The sequence below is a fragment of the Amblyomma maculatum genome, chromosome 1, assembly GCF_055883805.1.
Source record: "Amblyomma maculatum isolate TAMU_Amacu chromosome 1, ASM5588380v1, whole genome shotgun sequence".
Taxonomy (NCBI): Eukaryota; Metazoa; Arthropoda; class Arachnida; order Ixodida; family Ixodidae; genus Amblyomma; species Amblyomma maculatum.
In genome coordinates this window covers 119,655,814-119,680,279 of record NC_139344.1, presented here as the reverse complement: position 1 = coordinate 119,680,279, position 24,466 = coordinate 119,655,814, and the positions used below count along the sequence as shown (strand labels likewise).

Below are 24,466 nucleotides of genomic sequence, written 5' to 3'. Positions count from 1 at the left end.
CAAATTATTTTCCCAGTACGGCTATGAAGAAAAAAGCCTTGCCCTAGTTAAGTGCTGGCTTTTTTATTTACCTCTTTGTTCAGGTGCTCGTGATTGATGGAGAACACGCAGCAAACAACCAGATGATGCATTTAAGATACACGAAGAAACAGAGGAATTAACTATATAATAGCACTTTACCAACGGCACAGAAATGCGCCGACACACAAGTAACAAGCTGCTCGTTTCCAATTACCAAAGCTTATTCAACAATGCCGAGCTCCGCTATTTGAGCTCACCTCTCGCAATTCACGCCTTCTTGAGAGCCGGGGCCCGCCTATCTCAGAGCCTGACCTGAGCTGCATTCAACAATATGCGACGCGCTCTTATAGCCTTATATAACCAGGTCCAACATTTATAAACGCAAGCAACCGCCCTAAGAATGAGAGTGGCCGCCGCATTGCGCACTAAAACTACGCCGTCCCTCGTATCGTCAAGGTCGCAGGGAGAGGAGGGCCAGGACCGCGCTCTGGGACGCACTCACGGGTACTCGTGCCTTCAAGTGCGCCCGAGAAAAATCTTGAGCTTTTCGGCGGATGTGTCGCAAATGCGCATCGTTAACCAGATGGGCTTTATACGGCCCTCTTCCGCTGTCCTTTGCTTTCATTCTATGAATCTGGGCGATGCCAGTTCAGGAGAAAATGGAGGTGTGAACGGCGCACAAGGGAATTGCATAAGCGGTACATTCGTTCTGCCTATCCGTCATCATATTTCAATTGACCAGGTGGCAAAGCTGTGCCACGACCTGATTAACTGACTCCCTTCAGTTCGCCGCGTCGACTTAAGGAATATATTGGTGCAAGGCGACAGAGTGCTGCGAGCTGAGAATTTCACAGCGAGCAATTGATGGACAGTTTTCTCTGAATTTAGCAGCGGGTTATCAATCTAGCTCTCAACTGTTAGTATATGGTTTCAACGAAACGCGGCTACGTCTTCGCATGTAGAAAACGTAAGAATGAAAAGAGGAGCCCCCATGAACTACGGTTAAAAATAAAGCTGAAAAAAAAAATAATAATGTGCCCGGTATATGGATCGGCGCGCTGTTGAGGGCCCGGGATCACGGAGCGTACTCTCCTCTGGCTGGGCGGACAATGCTTCCGCGCTCTGTTGACGGAAACCCTCGACGGCGTCGCCGCTGCCGTCATTGTTTCCGAGGGTGTAGCTTTCTGAAGCGCGCGCGGAGCCGCCCATCTGCTCCGCATATCGGCTGGCCAACAAGAGCCGCTCAAGCATTTCGTGGGAGCGTCCTTGTCTGGCACCGCCGCCGTGGCCGGCCACGTGCGTGAGAAGCGGGCGCATGCAGGCTGCACCGGTGGGCTATCGCCCGATATGAATAAAACATCCCCTCGCGTACACCAGAATGCACGATGCCATTCAGTTTAAACCAGCGGACGTTTTTCGAATCAGCAATGACAAGAAATCAGCTAGCGGTTTGTGTTGGGATCGGTCAAGCATCACCAGGTTGTCGTTCGGAGCTGTGTGCACAGCCTCCACTGTTGCGTCGACGAGACAGTATACCCTTTTGAAATGAGAAGAAAATGCAGGGGTATGTACGACAATTGGGAAAGGGAGTTCACTGCAAAGATAAGCTGTTACGTGGCGATACACTACATTGCCTGTACATACACGTTAGGGAGAGGAAAGGGAACAGAGAAAAAGCAGCAAAGAGCAATGACCCTTGAAGCGGAATCGATAGGGAACCCGTAGCATTCTACTGTAATATCAGTTGCTGCATTCATTGAGAGTCTTGAGCTTAAATCATTTTTGTCTGTAGGGATGCGAAAAATGACAAATTAGAGGATATTTGCACGTCTCACTTTTTTTGCTAAGCTCGCTTATTCGCGTGGTTTCGATCTCCTGTTTCCAGCAGGCCAGCTTGTCTCGAACGAGACTTGGAAGGCAGTATGAGACGCTGCTCACGTATGCGAGGCAGGAGGTATACTGCGACACGCCAAATGCAGAAACGTTGCAGCATGACATGTGAGCGACGGATACCGCTGAAAAAGGGCAGTGGCATAGCCGAGTTACACGTAACTCTATTAGCAGTGGTTTTAGTTAAAAATTAAAGGATTTTGACTGTCGCGGATATCCCTATCTGAGCTCTGGCTGAAAGGAATTCAAGGGATAGGGAGTATATAGCAAGGTGAAGGACAGGGAAGCAAGATAACGAGGAAGGCCAGAGCAAAGTCATGTACGCTATATAGCTATATGTACAGCCGTCAGCACGCTTAAGGCGAATGCGCAAGCGTGGCTTGGACGGATATTTACGCCGTTCGGCCCTATCCTCAGGGCCTGTAATCATGCTACACAATATGTTTGGGGCCGGTGGAAATCCCTGGTGTCCTTTAGCCACCTTAGCTTACTAAGGTGGCTGCAGGCTGTCGAATCCATCGGTCAGCACTGAGCGGCGCATAAATTAGTCGAGGCCGCGCGCTCGAGCCTTCGTGTTAAACCTGCTGACGAATATAGTACGTACGTTGCTCACTCTAAAGCGTCGTGCGGCCGCTGCACTTCACTGCATCACGGTGGAAAACTGCGATTGCAGTCACTGGAAAAATTGACCAGTGACTCTAACTGTGACGTTGGCGTGTTGTTGTCACTGCCTCCATCACGCCGTTGTGACGTTGTGTTGTTTCCACTGCCTCCACTACGCCGTTGTGACGTTGGCGCGTGTTGTTTCATTGGCTTGTTATTTTACTGCCTCCACTATGCCATTATGACGTTGGCGTGTTGTTTCCACTCTCTCGACTATACCGTTGTGACATTGGCTTGTTATTTCTACTGCCTCCACTATACCGTTGTGACGTTGGCGTGTTGTTTCCACTGCCTCCACCACGCCGTTGTGACGTTGGCGCGTGTTGTTTCATTGGCTTGTTATTTTACTGCCTCCACTATACCATTATGACGTTGGCGTGTTGTTTCCACTCTCTCGACTATACCGTTGTGACATTGGCTTGTTATTTCTACTGCCTCCACTATACCGTTGTGACGTTGGCGTGTTGTTTCCACTGCCTCCACTACGCCGTTGTGACGTTGGCGTGGTGTTTCCACTGCTCCCACAACGCCGTTCGCAAATTCGTCAAGTACACATTGAACCCGGCAGTGTATATTGCACTGTCTCCTCTCGTCCGACAGAGGAGCTTTTGTTGTTGCGACTGTAAAACAGTCTTGTGGCTGCTCCGTTGTACTCAACGCTGCAAACGAGGTTGTGACGCGGAAGAGCCCTTGTCTGGAACCTTCAGACAGGAACGACGACACCGGCCATTCAGCGTGCTCATCGAGCGCGCAGAGACTCTGAGCGGCGCAGCCATTTGCGTGGGTCGCTGCGGCGACATTCACGCTCAGTGTCTTCGACGACGGAGCAAGGCAAGCGGCGAGAGAACGAGCTGCAGCTTATAAAGCCACCGCGCGTCGTAAACAAGAGCGCGCATCGCCTGCCTCGTCTCTTATTCGTGACCTGCGAGCGTAAAAACCGCTGGACCGAGCAATCCTTGTTTACATGTTCATACCACGATGGAACGGTCCCTCGACCTCGCTGCCTGCACGAAGAAGCGGCCGCCTTATACAGCGGTATACACGTCGAGAAGGCGCGCACACGGGGGCATGCAAAGAGTCTCTTGAACCGTGAGCCGCTACGGGTCGTGCGTGCAGTAGTAGCCCAGGTCATTCATTCACTGTCTCTCGCTGTTCTCTTGCTAGTCGGTGTCTTGCGCCTCTTGGTTTTACGCGGAAGTAATCACGTGTGCATTGTGCTTTACAGTACAGCTATGGTATATCTGCAATGTATAGGGAAGAGGTAGCAAGACGTGCACGAAAACAGCACTACGACTAACGATACGACGCGGCCACACGACGGCGTAATGATGTAAGAGCTGAAGTGTGACGCTATGCATTTTGAAATCATTCACCCGAAGTCGTCTAGTGCAGCCGCAACAACAGCAACGTCCCCCTCGAAATGCAGGGCTGAATCTCGAGCTCTGCAGTACGGAGCTTGAGCTCTGGTCCAAGCTTTCATCATATGAATGCACTAGCCGAATTCATATACGTATATGCGAACAGAATTACAACTACATACACTTCCAATAATTCTCACAACTTGCGGTCGATCCAGTACTAACGAATTCCATATTGTATGTAGGAATTGATGGCATACGCAATATTCAGCGCGAGGAGCGTTTAACGTCTCTAGGCTATATGTGTGACGTGTGGTGCAACGCTATAGGTGAGCCCATGCTGTCAGGTAAAATACGCAGCAGCGTTATAAGAAACGCTCGCTGGCTGGAGCCAACACAGTTACGTAATCGCTGCGGACGCACTGGCTGCAAGGTAACCAACTATATACAGCTCGTTCAAGTATGCCACGGATAATAACTGCTTTTCTAATTTCACCTGTCCGTGGTAGCATATATCCAATGGCTCTGCTTGATAAACTCAATCACAAAAGGGTAAAATATGCCCTCACGTGTTGAGATACGTGGAATGCGTCTATGGCATTGGCCTGGCAGAGGAGATACAAACTACACTGAAATTTTGTGCAGTGGTGCGCTTGACTATAAGAATAAAGTCCATTGCGGGCGATGGTTCTCCGTGCACAATGTTCGTGTATTTATTTCTGCTAATTATTTTATTAGAAACCTTCAATCAAGCGATCAGTCTGTCAGATTAAAATGAGTTACGGCAGGTTTACGTGTACCGTCTCGCTCAGTATGAGTTGCAAAGCTAAAGATGTTGTAAGGGAGCTCAGTCCTCTATATAAGCCGTACCAGCCCAGCGTTGCCAGAAATCAATGTATTAGTCCGTCGATAGAGAGAAAAAAGTACGAGCAACGTTAATTAGTGCAAGTTCAGTTCAGTGCTGTGTGCAGGTCGCATTCATTGCTCTAAAATGGCGAACTCTTTTGGTTCGCTCTGAACGCATTTCAAGACGCACCGAGCGCGATCGTATGCTGCCCACTTACCACGTTCGCATTTTGTTCTCATGCACCGAAATTGGAAAACCCCTCTTCGTCATGTCGCCGCCGAAAAGAGGACATTAGTTATCCTGCTTGTCATTGAAAAACATGTCTGTCACGGAAGAAGGAGAATAATGTAATTGGACCACGCGGCCCTGCAAACAGCGGAGATAAAAACACTATACCATGTTTCGACCGCTTAAAACTCCAGGAAAACGCTTCTCAATGTAGAAGGCCCCCAAGCCCTGCGCTGCTACAATTCTTAAAGACACTGGCCTGAAAATTAGCTTGAGACTGCGCAGAAATGCATGACCCTACACGACCTCCGTGCTTCTATAGCGCCGCTAAATACGAACGACATATCCGGGCGTAACATCAAATGATGCGAATAAAAAGTAGAATTCACGGAAAGAACCGCGAGCAACACTCCATGGCGAAACCGGCAGTTCAGAAGGAAGTTGTTGCAAAAGAGCCAGCTTATGAATCTTTAGATCGGGTACACGGAGATGCCGAAATACTTGTTCCTTTGCCTGCTGTACGTTTGCTCGCATAACAGTCCGGCGAGCGATATGGCGGCGCCGCCCATGGAGCGCTCAAGTGCAGGTCTGTAGCAAGGAGTCTTCCTCAGCCTCAAACGCCAAGGTAAACGGCGAAACCTCCAGACAGAGGGGCGCGGGAGTGGTTGGGAGGGGCCAGAATTAACGGCCGCTGAACCGACGCACGCTTGTGTATACGATGCGCGCACCGCCGTCCTTGTAATGCATACAAGCGAGCGCGACACGGTTACTTTGGCGCGCGCACGACAAAACATGCCGCGAGGATGCGGTTTCCAAGAATCCCCGTAGACGAAAGAAATGTGTGGAGAAAAGAAAAAGCCGGCGTGGAGGAAAGAGTTGTGGAGAAAGCGTCCCCAAGGAAAAAAACTGGCCAGCGGTGTGTGGCAAGTGCTGGGTATTCGAAGAGTGCTGCACGTGCCCGCACGGAGCGAGACCAATCTGCCCGTGCGCTGGACCGAGAACGGTCGCCAGTGAATACCAAGAAAACAAGAGATGGACGGGGGAAGAGAAGAGGGTGCAATCTTATTTCAGATTATGGCGTCTGTCATATATATATATATATATATATATATATATATATATATAGCTAATAAATGCGACGTCACTGTAAAGAGGTGCGCATTTGAAAGAAGCTCTCGTGTCAACAGCGATCTGTCGCTGCTCTTCCGTTCATTACGCAGTTGTGTTTGCACCAGTTGACTGCGACCAGGGTGAACCGTCAGTTAACAGTAATAGTTAATTAATAGATGGCATGCTCTTGGATACAAGGCATCTAGTATAGTTGATATATCATTTTAAACTTTCTTGAGTTCTTTCCTACATGCTCAAAATTTCAGTATAGGAACGCTGTTCCCACCTCGACTCCATCGAAATCGGGCCACCACGGCCGATAACCAAACTCATCCCGAACAAGTGGGCGGCACGGCCGCTTAGTCACAATGGCGGGCGACTCGGCCATTCGTGCTCCGTTTGGCATCAACCAGCCCTGCGATGAAATTGCATGCGCCGGTCAAAATCCTGCGGCACGCAAGCCAGAAATGTATTTGCTGTCTTACTTTAAAACCACTGCAGGGTTGAAAGGTCCACGAGGAAATCAATGAAGGCACAGCTAATCACTCGACCAGCCGCATCGGTTTCACAGCCGTTGCTCGACTTGAAATTTCCTATTCCTTAGTTGCACCGAACCCGTTCGCTCGCATCGTCTCACATGAGGACAACTCCAGCTTTCTTTGCCATTATGCACACTCGTTGAGAAAATATATGCTGTTGAATTTTCGTTCACCGCTGCACTCAGAGGCAGCGGTGAGCAGTGGAGGTGCAGCCCTTAGGAATTAAGCTAAACTATACCACAGACAGAAAAAACATCGGCCAGAGAATTCATTGAAAAGCTGGAGTATCTAGTCCGGGATTCTGGAATACCTTTTAATTGTGACTGAACTATGAGATATTATTCGATACTGTTGTTCGCATGCTGATGAAAATGGTCTAAGCTCCCAAAGTGTGCAAAAATTTGCTTTTAAAGTTTTTTTTTTTTTTTTTCCCTGCGCCCGCAGTGGGTATACATAGTTAAATCTGCCATAGAAAGCTAAGAGGCTGCGTTTTTGGAAGTAACTGCGGAATATCGTGAGGCACTTTTTATGAACTTGTCGATAGAAATCGTCCATGCTTCCGATGCATAGCAAAAGTTTGAATTTTGACCCACGCCTAGAAAGAAAGTATAAGTGAGGCAGTCATATAAAAACAACTGAGCGTGTTCTTGAAATTTAATAAAGATCTGCGGATATATGACGCGACAGCGTACTGACCTCGTCCGGTCAAAAAGGCATCGCCGTAACCCGGAATTGAGAAGAAGGCGTCGGAAGAAAATAAACATTTCAATAAAATAAATATGCAGCCACTGCAATCCAATCCCAGCCTCTCTGCATAACATGTGGGCATTTTATAATATACGCGCATAAGCGCACGAAAGGTCGTTCGTATATACCCATAGTATTAGAGGTGTATATACTTCGTGAATGCGTTCTGGTGTGTATGACTTGCTAACGTGGGTTTGAGATGTGTATGTATGTTACGGTAAAAATAATTTCAACAATTTTAATGATTTAAGTTTTAAAGATTTCAAAAATCGTCGAATGAAAAGGCGGTGTTAAGCACACTATCGCGTCTACTTTTAAGGCGAAGCTTAAACGGCCTCCTTATTTTTTATTCTTACCGTGACGCTATACATACTGTGAAAAATTACTTTCAACAACTTCCTTTCTAGAAAATGTTCCAAAATATTTGGCTACATTTTTGGTATAAGCAGCACCTCGGTGCAGGCCTAATTCGCCCTAAATATCTCTGCCGAGCAGAACGACAATTACTAAAGAACTTTCCGTCATCTTCCGGAGGGAAAAGGCAGCACTATCGTCACGAATACTTCATAAGAGTGGGCGACATGGAAACAACGGCCTCCATCGTCAATGCCGGTTTCACTTTCCGCAATGCTGCCGCGCTTCTGGGCAATGACTGCAAGCTCGACGAGGTCTCAAATCCGTTTCCGATTTCTTTGGTTCCAGAGAACGTGAAAACGAAAGAGGAACGATAATTTCGGGTTGCTGTGAAAGGAGGCCGCGAAGGGATAGAAGCAAGCTATCAGCGTATACAGTACTGCATAATATCAATGGCAAAGCAATCTATGCGCGCCTTTGCTCGTCTCAGCGAGACTCTGGTGGCTCCCGTGGCGTCACAGTGCGTGATGAGTCAGCTATGCAGGGCGAATTACCGCTCTCTCGCAGTGGCCTTGGCCTCGCAATCTCCTGCCGCCGCACGTTGAGGAGTAGGACCGGCGTAGGGGAAGACTGGAGCAGAGGTATTCCGCCGTCCGGCCAACTGACAGCAGCCCGCGGCGCGCTCGTCAAAGGAAGCTCTCTCTCTCTCTGGCCGCAGTACGCCGCATTGTCGTAACAACGGACCGCCGTCGTCGTCCGTGCAACAACAATCGTCCGCGGTGGATGCTGCTTTGCCCGTTTGCACAACCCGCGCTCGAGGACAACCGAAAGCGCGCAACGAGAGCGCGTCGCACTCCCCCTTCCTTCTCATCCCAACGCTGTGTGCGTGCATCTGCGCGCCGTGTCCCGCAAGCATATGAGCGCGCGCGGACGCGTTTAATCACAATTCTGGAGCCCGTGGTCGCCGCTACTCGCCGTACCCTGATTCCCACGTGCGCCCATTGTGCGCGAGACGAGGAGGCGACTTGTGTCGTTGCACCCCGTGCAGGCAAAGGTGGTGCGAATGTTTCCGCCCTAACCGCACGCCTTATCGATCACGCCTCGCTGCTAGTTGCGGGAATTTACAGGTCTCTCGCGACTGAATACATCGTGCGGGGCAGAGAATGAAGCACCCAAACATTTGTCGCGGCAGGGAAACAAGAGAAGCAGCCATTCTGTGCAAGATGAGGCCTACTAGCTGCCCCTCACTGCAGCTTGGTCTTCGGTTACAGGTCTCTATAGCATGCGCGAAATTCTTACCGGCGTTTGCACATTTATTTGCTTCCTTTGTATTTAATTCTTACTATGAAGACGAACAAACAGCAGGTTTGGTACAATATTCCGTGCTTTATCGGAGATAAGCCTCAGGACATCACCATCATCAGCAGCAGCAACAGCAGCAGCGGCCTGATACTCAATACAGGATGAAGGCCTCTCCCATATCCTACCCAATTAACCTGGTCCCTGCTCCAGCTGCATCCCTACAATCCCCGCAAACTTCACCTCATTTACCTACTTAACCTTTTCTGCCACTCTCCACTGCTACTCTTGGCTTCTCTTGAAATGCTGTTCGTTGCCGTAAGCGACCATCGCTTGCCTTGCCTTCGCATTACGTGGCCTGCCCCTACCCACTCGACTACTGTTCCCAAGGACGCGGGATCGAATCCCGGCCTCGGCGGCCGCTTTTCGATGGAGGCGAAAAGCAAGGCGCCCGTGTGCTGTGCGATGTCAGTGCACGTTAAAGAACCCCAGGTGGTCGAAATTTCCGGAGTCCTCCACTACGGCGTCTCTCATAGCCTGAGTTGCTTTGGGACGTTAAACCCCACAAACCAAACCAAACCATTTATTCTTCTTTAGTACGACTAGAATGTCGTCAACTCTAGTTTGTTCCTTGACCCATCCGGCAGGCTATATCGGTGCTCACCTATGGGACAGAAGCGAGGAGGCTGACGAGAGGAGCTGAACTAAAATCGTGGACAACGCAGTGAGCCATGGAACGGAAAATGGTAGGTGTCACATGACGAGACATGGGGTCATAGCACCATAAACGAAAAAAAAAAATAAGTGTAATGCTGCGAACTGGAAATCGATGGTCGGTTATGGTAGCTGAGTGCATACGTACTAAGGAAGAAAAAGTGGCAGTGGCTTAGCTCAGCTAGATACGCTTCCCTGGCTGAGCTTGTTGTAGCCATGGCATGTTTAGCAATGAGAGACTGCTTTATTTATGCCATAGTAAAGTGTGATGAGGAGAAAACGGCGTTAGCGCGGTGGTCTGAAGCCCTCCACGTCCACTACGGCACCTCTTTCTCTCTATTTTCACTCCCACCTTCCTCCTTTTTCCGGCTCGGTTAAGGTGTCCGCGGAGAATTGTGTCACATACTGTGCCTTTTCTTTCCTGTAAACCAATGTGAAACGCCGCTGATGCCTGCTGCACTGAGTCTGCTTCTACATGCTGTGTGGTGCGGCGTTCGAGGAAGCGCCGAATGAATGGCGCCGCACGGGCGCCTGGATCGAACGCCCGGCGGGGTCAACTTCGTATATACGTGAATCGCCTGGCGACGTCATCACCAGCCGTGACGCCATCTCCGGATGTGACGTCATTACGGCGTCACTTCTGGGTAATAGACATGACCGGTTGTGACTCAATATGACATCACATCCTGTCATGACGTCACCATGTGATGATGTGATAGCCAGTCATTGTCATTACTCATGACTAATTAGTCAAGACTAATGACTACTTAGTACTAGTTAGTGACTAGTTAGGCATTAGTTAGTACTGGTTAATGACTAGCTAGCCATCAATTAGCAAAAGTTAGCGACGAGTTAGCCATCAGTCATTAGTACAACACCACTGACGCAGCTCGCCAGGTGTGATGTACGAGCGACCACGACTCGGCCACCGCCATAGCAAAAATGCGACTTTGCGGCCAATGTATACCTCTCGCTACAAAAACAGCCCTGAGCCGAAGAAAATTGATTTGCTGAGTCCATAACAACTCTACCCCCTCCCCCCCTTTCAATCTCTCTATATTATTTTTTTTTTTTCACGTTCAACTCACGTGCTGGAGTGGTGGCCACTACGCTTCTTCGTACAGCTAAATCCAAGGTCCTCGCTAATTTCAAGAGAAGGAGAAATGAATGATTGTTGCCAAGAAGCTCTGTCCTGGGTTTTCGCTTCGTTCTCCAGTCATTGTTGCTCGCTTATTTACAGCCTGAGCGCGCCTAATTTATTGCACGCGGCTTATTGCCAGTAAACGGCTAAAGGCCGTCTGCAGGGTATACGGAAGACCGCGGAAGTAATTTTTTTTTTGTTATTCTCGTTTGGCGCTGTGGTCAGATGGCACATTCACCGGTAACCCGCGGGAGCAGGAAACAGGCGAGCCGCGGCCTATCCCTTCGCAGGGTATGCAGACTCGTGAGAAAGTGCGGCGAAAAAAAAAAAAAAATCTCTCTCGCGCACTTTTGTCTTCTCTTCGCATTCGTCTTCTGAGACACCGTCCTTTTTCTTCGCGGTTCATCGGAGAAAGCGAATAACCGCGACGTCGCAGGCTGCGCATGCAGGCGCAAAAAGAGGACCAAGAAAATGCCCGGCTGCCGAAGGGAGCCAAAGCAGCACCTATGGCTTTGGCCAGAGCGATTCTTCCGCTTTCCGCGTGCGCCGGCCTTTGTGCGGAACCCGTGCGGAAATGAGAGGACGCGTCTGGGAGAAACAGTCGGGGCGAAAGGACGGACCTGTGGAGCCAAGTCAGCCATAGAAAGAACAACACGGCGAAGAGAGGGCGAGAGCGAGTAGGCCTATCACGCTGCGGCCCCCGGTGCTTTTGTGCAATGAATTAGCCACCTTCTGTTGCGCCTCTCCGCTTTCCGGCCTCTCCATATCGAGTACGAGGCTCTAGCAAGGGATATTTTACAGGAGTGCTGCACGTTATTAATGCGATAGCGCTAAAGGCCCCGTTCTCGTGAAAATCTGGCGTCGGTGTTGTCGGCGTCGTGAGCGATAAACCATGCCACGGGCAGGTGGTATACGTGGCAGGTGACAAGGCCGAACACTGATTTGTCGATCGATTATGTGACGCAACGAGACGATATGGTATCGCAAACTTAGGAGGAGCTGTCAACTCGGGATTCGCCTTTGAGATGGGAAGGTGAAATCGGAATGCAAATTCCCCAGGACACTTGGATCCCGTGTCGGACACGCTGCCCCTCTGCCACGCTGCCGGCCCATTCTTGCGGCTTGAATAAAACGACATTTTATTATATCTCTGTTAGATGATCTTGGTGTCTTACGACTGTACGCTAATGAGTATGTGTGGGATAACAGAGGAACAAATTAGGGGATTAGTGATTGAAATAATAGAAAAAGCAAAGAAAGAGGATCTTCAAGGGAAGCAGGTAAACGTTAACCGTTAACGCTGTCACGTCGTACTCGCAAAAGCGGAGCTTAAGTGTCCCCTATTTTTTTTCTTCTTCTATTGTCTGCACTAATCCAGTGTAGAAATCAGGCGTGACACGGCTCAAGCGACTTGGTCGTGTTTGTTACGAAGTCCCTCGCATAGAAATTTGGAAGCAAAGCAAAAAACTGTCCGGGAGTCTGGCTCCATCCGAATTTGTAAGGGTGGTTCTCAAGCATGAACCGTGAAAAGGATTCTTAAACCCCGAATAGCCAGAGCCGAATGGACACGCTGGGACAGAAAGCGTGAAATACGCCCAAAAGGCGATCACTCGGGCCCTTTCTGGCGCTAAGCCCCTGGCATCCCTCAAAAATGGCTCGCAGCGGCCGCAGAAGGACTTGTATACCAAATGTTCGAGTGCGTGGTCGTCTTCCAAGGCGCCGGCCATACAACGAGACTTGTTACGCATAGCCCCACGCCCACCTGGCCTGACAGTTAGTTCTTTACGGCGGATTACGGTGTTGGCGCGCCGCGAGGTCAAGAGGGCTCTTAATCCCTTCGCTACGCGGATCCCTATAGAGATAGGCCTTTTTTCGCTTCGGAGGTGGCAGCAAGAATTTGATCTGCACGCAGGCGGCAAGCGCCGGCGTATTCCCACTGCAGATGGCGCCACTACGGCCTCCAAGTGCCCGCGACTCTTAAATCATGCCGTTCGCCGAAGGGTCGGCGTGGCTTAGCTCTTGGTCGACGTCTGCTGGAATGCCGTGTTGTATGGTAGCCCTCGCATCCAAAGATGCACGGGTATCGGTGATGCGTCACGTGACTTGGGTTGCATATATTTGACGCGGCGCCGCCTGAGATTCGGCGCGAACTGTTGCTGCATGCATGCTCTTCCCACAGAGTCTCGTGTCCAAGCCAATCCTGCGTATTCAGGGACCTCCTGGTGTGCTTCAGTTGTGTTCCGAGTTGGCCCGGTGCAGATCGTTGAAGCCAAGACGCACAGCCGGACCCTTTGCTTTTGACCGGCCCTTGTCACAATGGTGTTCTTAGCGTGGAGTTTATTCCTAATGAGGTCACAATGGTAGGCAGGATTTCTCAAGAGGCTGCTTTAGGCATTCGTTTAACCCGAATTCAGGAACATTTTGAAGAGCATAGGAGAGTTCGCTGAGCTACAGCCGATTATTAAGCAAATGCCTCATGGACTCCGGCGCGATGTTTACGGGTCACAGGTCGCAAAACGTCTTACACATGCACGGCATAACTATCCGCGCGTTTTACATTTTTCATTTCCATGCGCGTGTCTATGATTGCGGGAACATAAGTGTGGGGCTGAACTCCCCGTGTAGTGTCGTTCTAGGGCGCCTGCGTTTAGTTCGCAATAATTCGCAATGTGCTCGCTCGGCGTGGTTCTCTGTTCCTTGCGTAATAAAAATGGAGGGCGATCTTGCGTCTCATGACAGCCTTTTCCCTGCGTCTTGAAACCGAGATGGGGGTTCGAATGGCTATTTCAATAACTTTTGAACGTTTCTTCTTCGATGCAGAGGTCGCCGATGCAGTACGTCGACATATATCTTATTATTATTTTTTTTTCATCGACACACGCCACCGCTGGTACTGCAGCATATGTCTTTGAGGCAGTTGTACGGTACCTCATGTCAACGCCGACTCTAATCGTGCTATTGTTCTGAGCCCAGTTACAGGCGAATAAATACTCGTTAATAGTCATTCTGTGCACGCTCTTCCAACTCCGGTTCCTTGTCTTAGCGAGGAAGCCTATTGTCGCGGAGAAATGACAGGTGTTTGCACATCTGCCCCGTTTTGTCTTCTCGCTCAGCGCTGACGTTCTAGAAAGAGTGCCTAGAACAACGCGAATGGAACACTTTGCAGGCTGAGAAGTGAAACGGCTTCCTCGTGCTCGCAAACGATGACGGATGGACTGCTAAACACGCGCAGCCCTGAAACGGGACAAAAGCGTACCCATTGATCGGTACAGTTTCACGCTCCGCGCCAATACGGCGCCCACCACATTCCCGCTCGCACAAGCAACCGGCGTAATGGGCAAGTACGTATATGCAGGAGGGGGGGAGGTTGGTGCCTGTTGTCGCCGCGGGCGGTCCATATTCACTCGCTGGCAGCCATCGGTCGCAGCTAAAGCAAAGCGGTTGCAATTACGAGGAGAAAGCCGCGAGCTGCTCGAGGTCGATAGCCTGGTTCCCGCGGCAGCGTTGGGCCATGTCGCTCTTAGATGGCCACCCGCGATACATACATGCCCGCGAAGGACTCGCGGATTACTCCAACTTCTCGCGCGCAGAAGTGCTCAGCTGGCTGCGGACTAGCGCCGTACGGACCGCCTGTCCGCGCGCCCATTACGCCAAGAGAAGGAAGGCGGTCGACGATGCGAATGTGAACGGTGCAGACTGGCCCTTCCGCGATGGCGTACTGCAAGGCTGCTCGCAGGAAGAAGACAAACCAAGAAGGGTGCAGGAGTCGAGGATGCCCAGTGTCCGGGCTCAGAGCGCGCTAAAGATCAAGAATGGCCTCCGGTTCGACAGCAGTGCCCATGTTTTGGACATGTGACACATGAGTACCTGTCAGACCCGCGGTCTTGAAGCCTCATGCAATGCCCGTTTTTTAGCTAAAAAAACAACAACAACATAATAATGCATCGACCGTAAGCGTCGGGTTTTAAGAGGCATTGTCGTGGTTACCTATTTATGGCCATACAGTCGGCGACACACAGCTTGAAAATGTAAAATGTGCTTCCTGAGAAGAGCTCCATATTATGTACCAAAGAACACGCTTACGTCATCTTCGGGGCGAGTGTGGAAGAGACCAATACATCACCTCCGCCAAAGTGATGCTTAACGCATGGCCAACACTGCCACCTTAGGTCGTGTAGGGGAGAGCTCTTGTGGGGCTTTGAAAACATTCGGAAGTTGTCGAGAATCAAAAATAACAAGGGCAAATGCTGTTTAAACGTATTTTAAGAAAAACAAAATGTTTGAGCATTCAGCAGAATTGGAGGATGCATACAAGGTGTGCGTACTACATACATACATACATACATACATACATACATACATACATACATACATACATACATACATACATACATACATACATACATACATACATACATACATACATACATACATACATACATACATATATATATATATATATATATATATATATATATATATATATATATATATATATATATATATATATATATATATATATATATATATGTGTGTGTGTGTGTGTGTGTGTGTGTGTGTGTGTGTGTGTGTGTGTGTGTGTGTGTGTGTGTGTGTGTGTGTGTGTGTGTGTGTGTGTGTGTGTGTGTGTGTGTGTGTGTGTGTGTGTGTGTGTGTGTGTGTGTGTGTGTGTGTGAAGGAAAGAAGCCAACAGTCGGCGAGGCCAAGGAAAGCATTGGGGACTGTACTTTGTCTTTTTTTTTCTTTTTACTTCGGTAATCACATAAATTAGTAAGGTAATCTTTTTAGGGGAAAGATAAACACAAAGTAGAAGGAAAAACAACGTACCGATGGTAGGGACCGAACTCACGACCTCCGAATATCGCGTCCGGTGCTCTTCCAACTGAGATATTCGGAGGTCGTAAGTTCGGTCCCCACCATCGATACGTTGTTTTTCCTTCTACTTTGTGTTTATCTTTCCCCTAAACAGATTACCTTACCAATTTATGTGATTACCGAAGTAAAAATAAAAAAAAAGACAAAGTACAGTCCCCAATGCTTTCCTTGGCCTTGCCGACTGTTGGCTTCTTTCCTTCATGTACCCTCATTTCCCCTTCATTTATCTTATATATATATATATTCGTGTGAACTTCCAATGTCAAATGTGCGTCATGTGCGGCTCGACAAGAGCTTAGCGTACCGTAAAGTGTCAGTAAGCTTAAAGTATAGACCAACACCGATCTGTGACGTAAGCACGATGCGGTGGCGCTTCTATCGCCAGCGTGGGCCGACGGGGCTGAAAAGTAGGCTTAGCGCCCGTAGGAATACATGGAAGCGAAATATTCCAAAGAAGTTGTCTAATCTCACGGGTCATCTGTGATGTCGTTATTCGGTACAGAGCAACCATGAATTCCCAGGAGCAGATCGTGGAAGTGTGAAATCTCATTACTGAGGCGAAGTATTTTTAAAATACCGTGAAACGTATGGGGTACGAATCGAGAGGGCGACCCATAGAAACACATGTAAACACAACTTACCGCAACATTTTACTCGGTTCAGTAGCGTTGAACCCTTCTCATTTTTTGGTGAACGTCACGCCCCGACGTTGTTGCATGACACACTACATTCTCTTGCAAGTAATGAAAGTCTGACGACTTGCGGGACCGTTCACATCACGATAAACTGACTGCGCACAGTTGCAGACGACCATGCACCACCGGCGCTGTCGCTAGCAGACGCTCCGGAGCTGGAGGCGACCGCGGTGGGTATCGCCAGCTGAGCTGTCGTCTGCTGCAACGCGCGAATCTCGTGCGGTCCATATTGTCGTATGGCGTTTGATAACTGCTTTTTAAATGTAATTCTGTCTAGGACGTATCACTGGAGCGACAGTATTATCAACCTTATTTACCCTATGCGGCAGCATATCAGACTGTAAGCAAAACTGCGCGATTCGCTACTCCCAGCTTGCCTTTTGACGGCGTCTGGATTCATAACACAGGTTATTCGGGGAGTTTTAAAAGTAGACTGCCTTCGTAATGACGCACCATACTTTATCACACACTTCTTCAAAGCGATGGTCAACGTTTAACGACCGCCCACCACTTCTGATGCTCTGCAAACTGAGAAAAACGTTCCGGTAAGTTGTGTTTATATGTATTTCTAAGGGTCGCCCTCTCAACTCGCACCCCCACATGTTTTGCGGTATTTTAAAAATACTTCGCCTCGGTAATGAGATTTCATATTTTTACGATCTGTTCTACGATGTTCATAGTTGCTTTGTACCAAATAACGACATCACAGGAGCCCCGTGAAATGAGAAAACTGCTTTGCAATATTTCGGTTCCATGTATTCCTATGGACGCTAACCCTATTTTTCACCCCCAGTCAGCTGCGGCGCCGCGAGCGCCCCCTTTGTTTGTAAACATGGTGTTGGTCTATAAGGAGCTTGCATGAAGCGATGCATGCTGGGTAATCCGCCATGATGTTGTCGCTGGCAGCAGACGACGCTGCACGGCACTGCCACACAGCCTCGTATGCATGGTCGCGTAGTGCACGCAGACGATGCTGGCGCGATCGGACAGGCCGACTGCGGGTTCTTCACGATTTCAAAAATACGTCTGCAAGAGGGCGAGAAGGCAGGAAGTTTTTCTAGCGACGCCGATGCGAATGGCTCGCAGGGGCAAAGATACGCAAGATGGACGCCAATCCGGGGAAGTATCAAACTACTTGCCAGAACTAGAAATCGTGAATGTCGACGGGTCCAGACGCATAGTGCAGTCAGTCTTTCTCGCGTAGCTTGAACAGGTCCGTGTTGCACGCTTTGCATTTCTTCTTCATAGCGCGCCCGATTTTTCAGACACAGCGTCGACGCGTATATGTTCCTCAGGAATCTGCCGACAATTGCACGCACTTAAGAGCAGCGCACAAAAAGCCGTGTATTTGCTCGGTGGACCGTCGAAAACGACAAGGCACTTGCTCCATTCAGCATGGCTACGCTGCCTGCCGTCTGCTGCCAGCGACATCATGGCGGATTACCCAGCATGCCTCGCTTCATGCAAGCTCCCTATACGCAAGTTTCATATGCCCCAGAGGGGTGTCGGCATTCGTATAAGTTTTTACACTCGTGCCAAACGGGCACATTTAATGCCATTAGGTATACGCAGTTTCTTGAACTCGTTATGGAGGTTAAGAAGAGCCACGCATACGCTACGCGCAAGGGAGCGCCAATATTGCGGGCGTGTTCTCGCCCCTAAAAGTCCAATGCTGGATACGCCTTTTGCTACTGAGTGTGGTTTGTTGTGCGGAAATTGCTATCGAACATCGACTTCGGGCGGCTGCGAATCAGCCGCATCGTCATCGCACATCAGCACTTGCAGGCCGGCGCGCCACGCCGGACGTGCCAAGCCGCCGCTTGCTGAGGAGAGGGCGTGGGTATTCGTGACGAAATGGACGCGGAAAATAGAATAAGCTCGCTGAATGCAACTTGATGGAGGTGAAGAAGGTGAGGAGTACCAGATACTGCCGGCAACACCATTGACTGCAGGGACATTTCGAGGCTCGTTGCACTCCGGAGCGCTCTTCCGACTTAAAAAGGCAACAATAAAAAGTCATGGGGAGGGGTTTGGTGTGTGTGTGTGTGTGTGTGTGGGGGGGGGGGGGGGGGGGGGGCAAGCAATTCGGTAGATCGGGCAAAGTAAACAGGGAATGCAGCGCAAGTCGAGTGACTTCACGACCGACTCGACCCCGCGACTGTAGCATTGATAACGGTCCATTTGGAAGGCTGACTCTTTGACCTATGCTCCGAGAACAGCTTTACGGAATCGACTTTTGCCCCATCCTCCTTTTTTTTTTTTTTTTCTCACTTTCTTCTACTTCCATCCTCTCTGTACGAACGCGGCGCAACGCAGTCGCGATTTCCGGTCGCCTTCCTTGCGGCCTGATGCAGTGTAATGGCTGCGCGGGATAGACGACCGAGCGAGAAACGGTGCACGGATAAACGTCTGGGCAGCAGGAAACGCCGAAATAAAGTGGTCGTGCGCGAATAACCGGCGCGCGCTATTAAACAAAGCTGAGTGCGTTATCGCGATTTTTCGGCAAGACGGGTTCCTCAGGCGAGTAACCGCACCGCAGTGGTGTATATATTTATATATACACATACGCGCGCATATTCGTCACGGAAATGACGCGCGATCCTTTTATCCTACGCACCCTCCTCTACTCCAATGAAGGGGGCAATGTGTGCACCTTCCATCAGTGCGCGCGTTTCCTTCGTCCATCGCTTTTATTTCGGGCTTCCTTCCGCCCCATGACTTCTCACGCGTGACCTCCCCCCCCCCCCCCCCCCCTCATCTTCTGCCGTATTTCACAGAAACAGTTATATCCGAGGCATTTAAAAGTGGCCAATATTTGCCCGGAAAACCACATTGCTGCCACCGAGTGCTTTTAGAAGATCTGCGGTTACCCTATCAAGGAGATGTTACAGACAACGTAAATACTTAAGAAAGTAGAAGATTGAACAGCCAACGCCGTAGTTCAGTCGGTAGAGAACTGTACGCGAAATTCGGAGATCGTGTGTTTGGATTCCCACCGGCGGCATGCGGTTATTTTTTATTCTACTTCCTATTTCCGTGATAGCATTATAATTTCACTTTGATCAACCCCAAACAAACAAACAAAAAAAAACATCTCCTGTGCTTTTATTGGTGCCAGTGGCTGTCAGCTGCATTCTTATGTCTCACATAACGAACCCCTCATTTTCCCTACATTTATTTTCTGATTTACGAAATGTTTGGACATGCGAAGGTTGTCACACTTTTTATGGGTGTCGTGCTTCGGCTTTCCATCCGGCCAGCATCCAGTGGCGCAAATGCGGTGCGCAGTTCAGTTCGTAGCGGGATCACGTTAAGAAAGCAAAATATAACCTCTCACGATTCTCTCGGGCCTTGATCACGCTGTTTACGTTTACGAATGTCTCCTATTTCTCGGACGCAAACGTCGTGTAGCCATTGCGTTTGTTTTTCAATGCGCGACCTGTTATGGAGGAAAGGTTGCTGGCAAATCAGGGCGTCACCGTGTTCAAATGAAGGCCGCTCTGAGGACCAGCATGGCGCCACACCCACACTTTCTCCGCTGCGGGATGCATGCACTGCCCACGGAAAGTTCCGTGCGCTCAAAAGTGTGTCATTATAGGTTCTCGCGCAAAAAGTTACAACACTGAGCCATAGTATATATGAAAATTGCTATATAATAGAATGTTCTGTCGAAGACGGATAATTTTGTGCTCGCAGTCGAAATATATTTGGTACAGTTCATTTTTTTTTTATCTGCTGCAACCTTTCAGGGGTTATAAGAAACTCTTCTGGACTTGTGAATGTGTTTTTTTTTTTCTTTTTTTTTTTTTTTTTTTTCCGCAGTACATGTAGCATTTGGTCAATTCTAGTAACTTAGGGTTTCAACGGTTTTTAGCAAGGTTGTCTCGCTCGCGGAAAGCTAACAACTAACTTAATTACTTAGATCCCTACTAAAACCCGTTAACAAAAAACAACAATAAAAACTTTGTGGTGTCGCAACAGATTTCTGGTACTATTTTTGCCCCTGAACTTGTCGAAATGACGAAATATCTGGAGCAAACACCAGAAATATCTATAGTAACAACATTATTTTTCTTTTTTCTTTTTCTTTTTTTTGGTATTGCGCTGTTTGCAGTAGCTGCAGAACTAGATAACAGTAATGCAGAAGAATACTGCAGAAGTGGCGAAAAATACGACGTTATAACAAAGGTTATGTCTTTCTTTTTCGGCTGGGAAGCAGTTGTCATTCAAGTCACGCGACATTAATTCCCTTCTTTCAGAGGCACAGAAAAAGCTATTCAGGACAACTGCAAGTGCCCGCATAATGAACCACTGCTTAGTTCTGTCCTCGCGACGACAACAGAACGAAGCAAGCAGGACAAACCAGAGCGCCAGTTTTTATTGCTGCGTCGCATATGCCACTGGCAGCAAGCGAGGATGGCCATCGCGAGGCATATATGTACTCGCGCTATGGCACGCAAGGAGTGCAGCTTCGTGATTGCCGCATGCTGTATAGCAAGCGTATGCTATAAAGTAAAACGCCCGTGTTGTGTTTCTGATCTTTGCAGAGCCGCTGTGGACGATCGACGTTCCGTAGACCACTAAGCGGTGTTCTTTCGACAAGGTAAGCGAAGCCAGCATTTTACAAAAGCATGCACCTAAGCAACAGTGAGTACTAAACATGACTCACCGGTAGTCATGGATGTACGCCCTGAAATGGGCGAGACCGCACGCAGTTATTGGGGCACGGAATTCCTGTGAGCTTATGCAGCCACCACGATCAACATGCGCTATTCAACGCATGCATGTGTCTGGCGCGCGCTTTACAGTGTGTGCAACTTAACGAAGCCAATGGAAGCTATGTAGAGTCAAAGCGACACGCTATAGAGGTAACGCGTTGGCTTTATTTTGCTTGGGAAGGCCGCAACAAACTCGTTGTAAATCCCTGTAATGAGTAACTTATTTTCGTTAAGAAGGTGAACGTGTCATTACGTCCTACCATCGTTTCAGTGCATGATGTAAAAAGAAACATATTCATGCTACGTCACGTACTCCATAAGCCTGATGTTTCTTGTACACTCTGCGCCGAGTATAGCGCCGTCTGCGTATTTCTCAGCCAAAAGGTATCTAAGACCAGCTCTTTAAACAGGTATGCAACTACGCAGAACAATATTGTTCGGCCCTAATCTGTTGATTCATCTTGCTCTTGTTCAGCGAGAACGCTTGAAACATACCGTGTCGGCTAATACGTTTTTTTTTTGTTGTTGTTGTTGTTGTTGTTGTTGTTGTTGTTGTTGTTGTTGTTGTTGTTGTTGTTGTTGTTGTTGTTGTTGTTGTTGTTGTTGTTGTTGTTTTTTCATTCCGCACAGGCCTATAAATATCTTCCTTGTAGCACTATAAACTTCGCAGTTGGCAGCGTCGACTCCTGGAAGAGAGTCGCCTGCGAACAGCTTGCGCATGTTCGGAGCGTATACTATATTCATGCGCAAATGAGTCAGCGCGCTTGACAAACAACCACATGAGGCCGTTAAACCGCAGCCCTACCAGCAATGCATTTCCCGAAGCGGTTGGCTCTGAATGCCGCGACTAGTACAGGGAAAGTCTCTCTTCGTCCACTTCTTACGCACGCAAATACGTATGTTCGTCGTCAATTGCACCTTATCTGCGCACTGCCTGCATTTCCTCCACGGGGGGTTTCCAAGCCACCGCAGTCGAATGATTCACACAGATGGAGACAGTTCGGCGACAGATTATCCCCCTCTGCACCTCTCTTTATACGCGCGGACGCTTTACGTCATCCAGGCCAGAAAGAGTTGCCTGCTGGTCTGGGCACCCCAGGTTTGTCAGGGCGCGCAGCAGTTGGAAGACGTGTGTCGATGGTCCGCATGCGTTTTAACGTGTGCAATATCTAACTTCGGTTTCCAGGTGCACCATCAAAAGCGAAAAGGTGTCAGAGCGATAGCACACAAAATTAGGCTTCAGTGCTGTTTGTCTTTTGTCGCCGGCCTTTTGTGGAATGACACCTAATCACTAAAACTGAGCCAACTGCTGTTTACTTTACCAATAGTAATGTATTCGCATGAGGCACGTGAAACTTCCGATTCAGTGCCGTCGCCCAGGAGGATGTGTTGTTGAGATACTGGTGCATTTAGTTTTGAGCGAGAAGTTTTGAATAAACGAGAAATCTGAAAAGATGCACGGAACAGTTTTATGAGAGCTACCTCAGCTGTACAGCCCTTGTCGCCAATATACACTTATCGTTACGCACCGTTGCCTTGTGTACGCCGCAAGTATACCTTTAAATGGCGCACTTGCTTCTGTTCTTTCCCGATCTCGCTCGGCCTCTTCACGGCTGCCACTTGCCTTGAAAAGGCCGAGGAGACACATTGGCATGTTGCACTTTACGGCTGCAAAGAGGGCGCGCCCATCGAGACACCGCACAGCTTCACTGCGCGTTGCGCCATCTACTGCTACGGATTGTGAAATTCAGCCCCGACTTTTCTCAGAACATGGCTTCAGAGACAGGCTGCAGAGAAAGACGAGCGCATATCTTGTTCACAAAATTTATTGCAATGAAAGAGTGGACGCAATTTCTTCCTTTGTGTTTGGTATATAATCTAAATGAGTTTCACTCATGTCGAAACATCTACTTTAGCACCAGACTATTTATCGACTTCCTCTTTTCAAACGCGCTAGATATGCAGGCGCGGGTGCTTCTCTTAACTTGAAGGAGATCACAGGCTGCCGCATTCCTGTACGAGCTGCCTATAGTTGCGAAAATAAGCGAAATAACTTTTAGACCACTGCATTCTGCTGCATTGGAGAAATGTGAAAGCATGCGCTGTTGCAATTACAAAGTGCCTCCTTTGTGCGACTAGGTGTCTCATTTGTCTCTCAATCCGGATCTATTTGCCCTTTTTATTTTGATTTTTTGTACCTCTCTATCTAGCCCCATGACTTTGAAACTTTTTTTGCAAGCCATGTTACAACACTACGTAATTGCACGTAATTGCGACATCTGTAGCTAACATGCTTTTAATTACTCACGTACGCCTCAGCACATACCTCGAAGACAATTTTTTTTTAAAGACTACTGTGCATTCACAAACCGCGCCTTTGTTCAGCTTCAAAACTTTGAAGCGTCGTGGCAAAATACCAATATAATAAAGTGCCATGGCGGAGTGGCAGCGTCCCCATCTCGCACACCGTTGGCGCGGGTTAGATTTGAACCTCGGTGCGTGACGTCATAAATGATACCATTTCCGGTAGACACATTTTGCGGACAAACTTCCGGCCACGGGTTTTGCGTCTGACGAGCCATATAAGGCTTTTGCATTGGTGACAGCGGAAGTGTGCACTTGCCGCCAATGTGTACACCGTCATTATTTCGCTCCCGCGGCCATGACGTTAAGGAGTGTGAGGAGACAGAAATATATATATATATATATATATATATATATATATATATATATATATATATATATATATATATATATATATATATATATATATATATATATATATATATATATATATATATATATGTATATATATATATATGTATATATATATATATATATATAAAACTCCAAATCACCTCTCATACGTCGATTATAGCGGCTCTCACCAAGACAACGTTAATAAGCAAGCTAAGCTGTATCTATCGCTTTGGACAACGGCTCTCGGAGGTGCTCGTGCCTCGGATTGCTTTTCCTTTCTTCCTCTTTGTAAGGCTACATTGGAACGAACCGATTGGCGCGCGTCTTTCCTACCACGAAGAAGCGTCCTCGGCCGACACGAGCTGTTCACGCACGTACGAGAGGACTTCGCTCCATCCTTCCGTTCGTGCAGGTGTGCCTGTTGCTTGGAAGGAGGAAGCGCTCCTGCGCCTACGCAGGGCGCATCTTTTTCCGCCGCAAATGAAGCCATCTTCGTCAATCTTCTTCGAGTGCGCCTCGCAGCCAGTGCCCGCCTATACGGGCACACGTGTATAGACTCGCGGACAT

The 24,466-nt window shown here is 48.7% G+C and overlaps 1 protein-coding gene across 1 annotated transcript in view; it reads left to right on the top strand.

The window, feature by feature from the left end:
- The window catches only part of LOC146203716 (Ig-like and fibronectin type-III domain-containing protein 2), a 199,893-nt gene that overhangs the window by 68,430 nt on the left and 106,997 nt on the right, over window positions 1-24,466 (top strand). The window contains exon 2 of the mRNA XM_084588880.1: window positions 21,029-21,084. The gene's annotated coding sequence lies outside the window, so the exon portion shown is untranslated. The remainder of the gene's footprint in view (window positions 1-21,028; window positions 21,085-24,466) is intronic.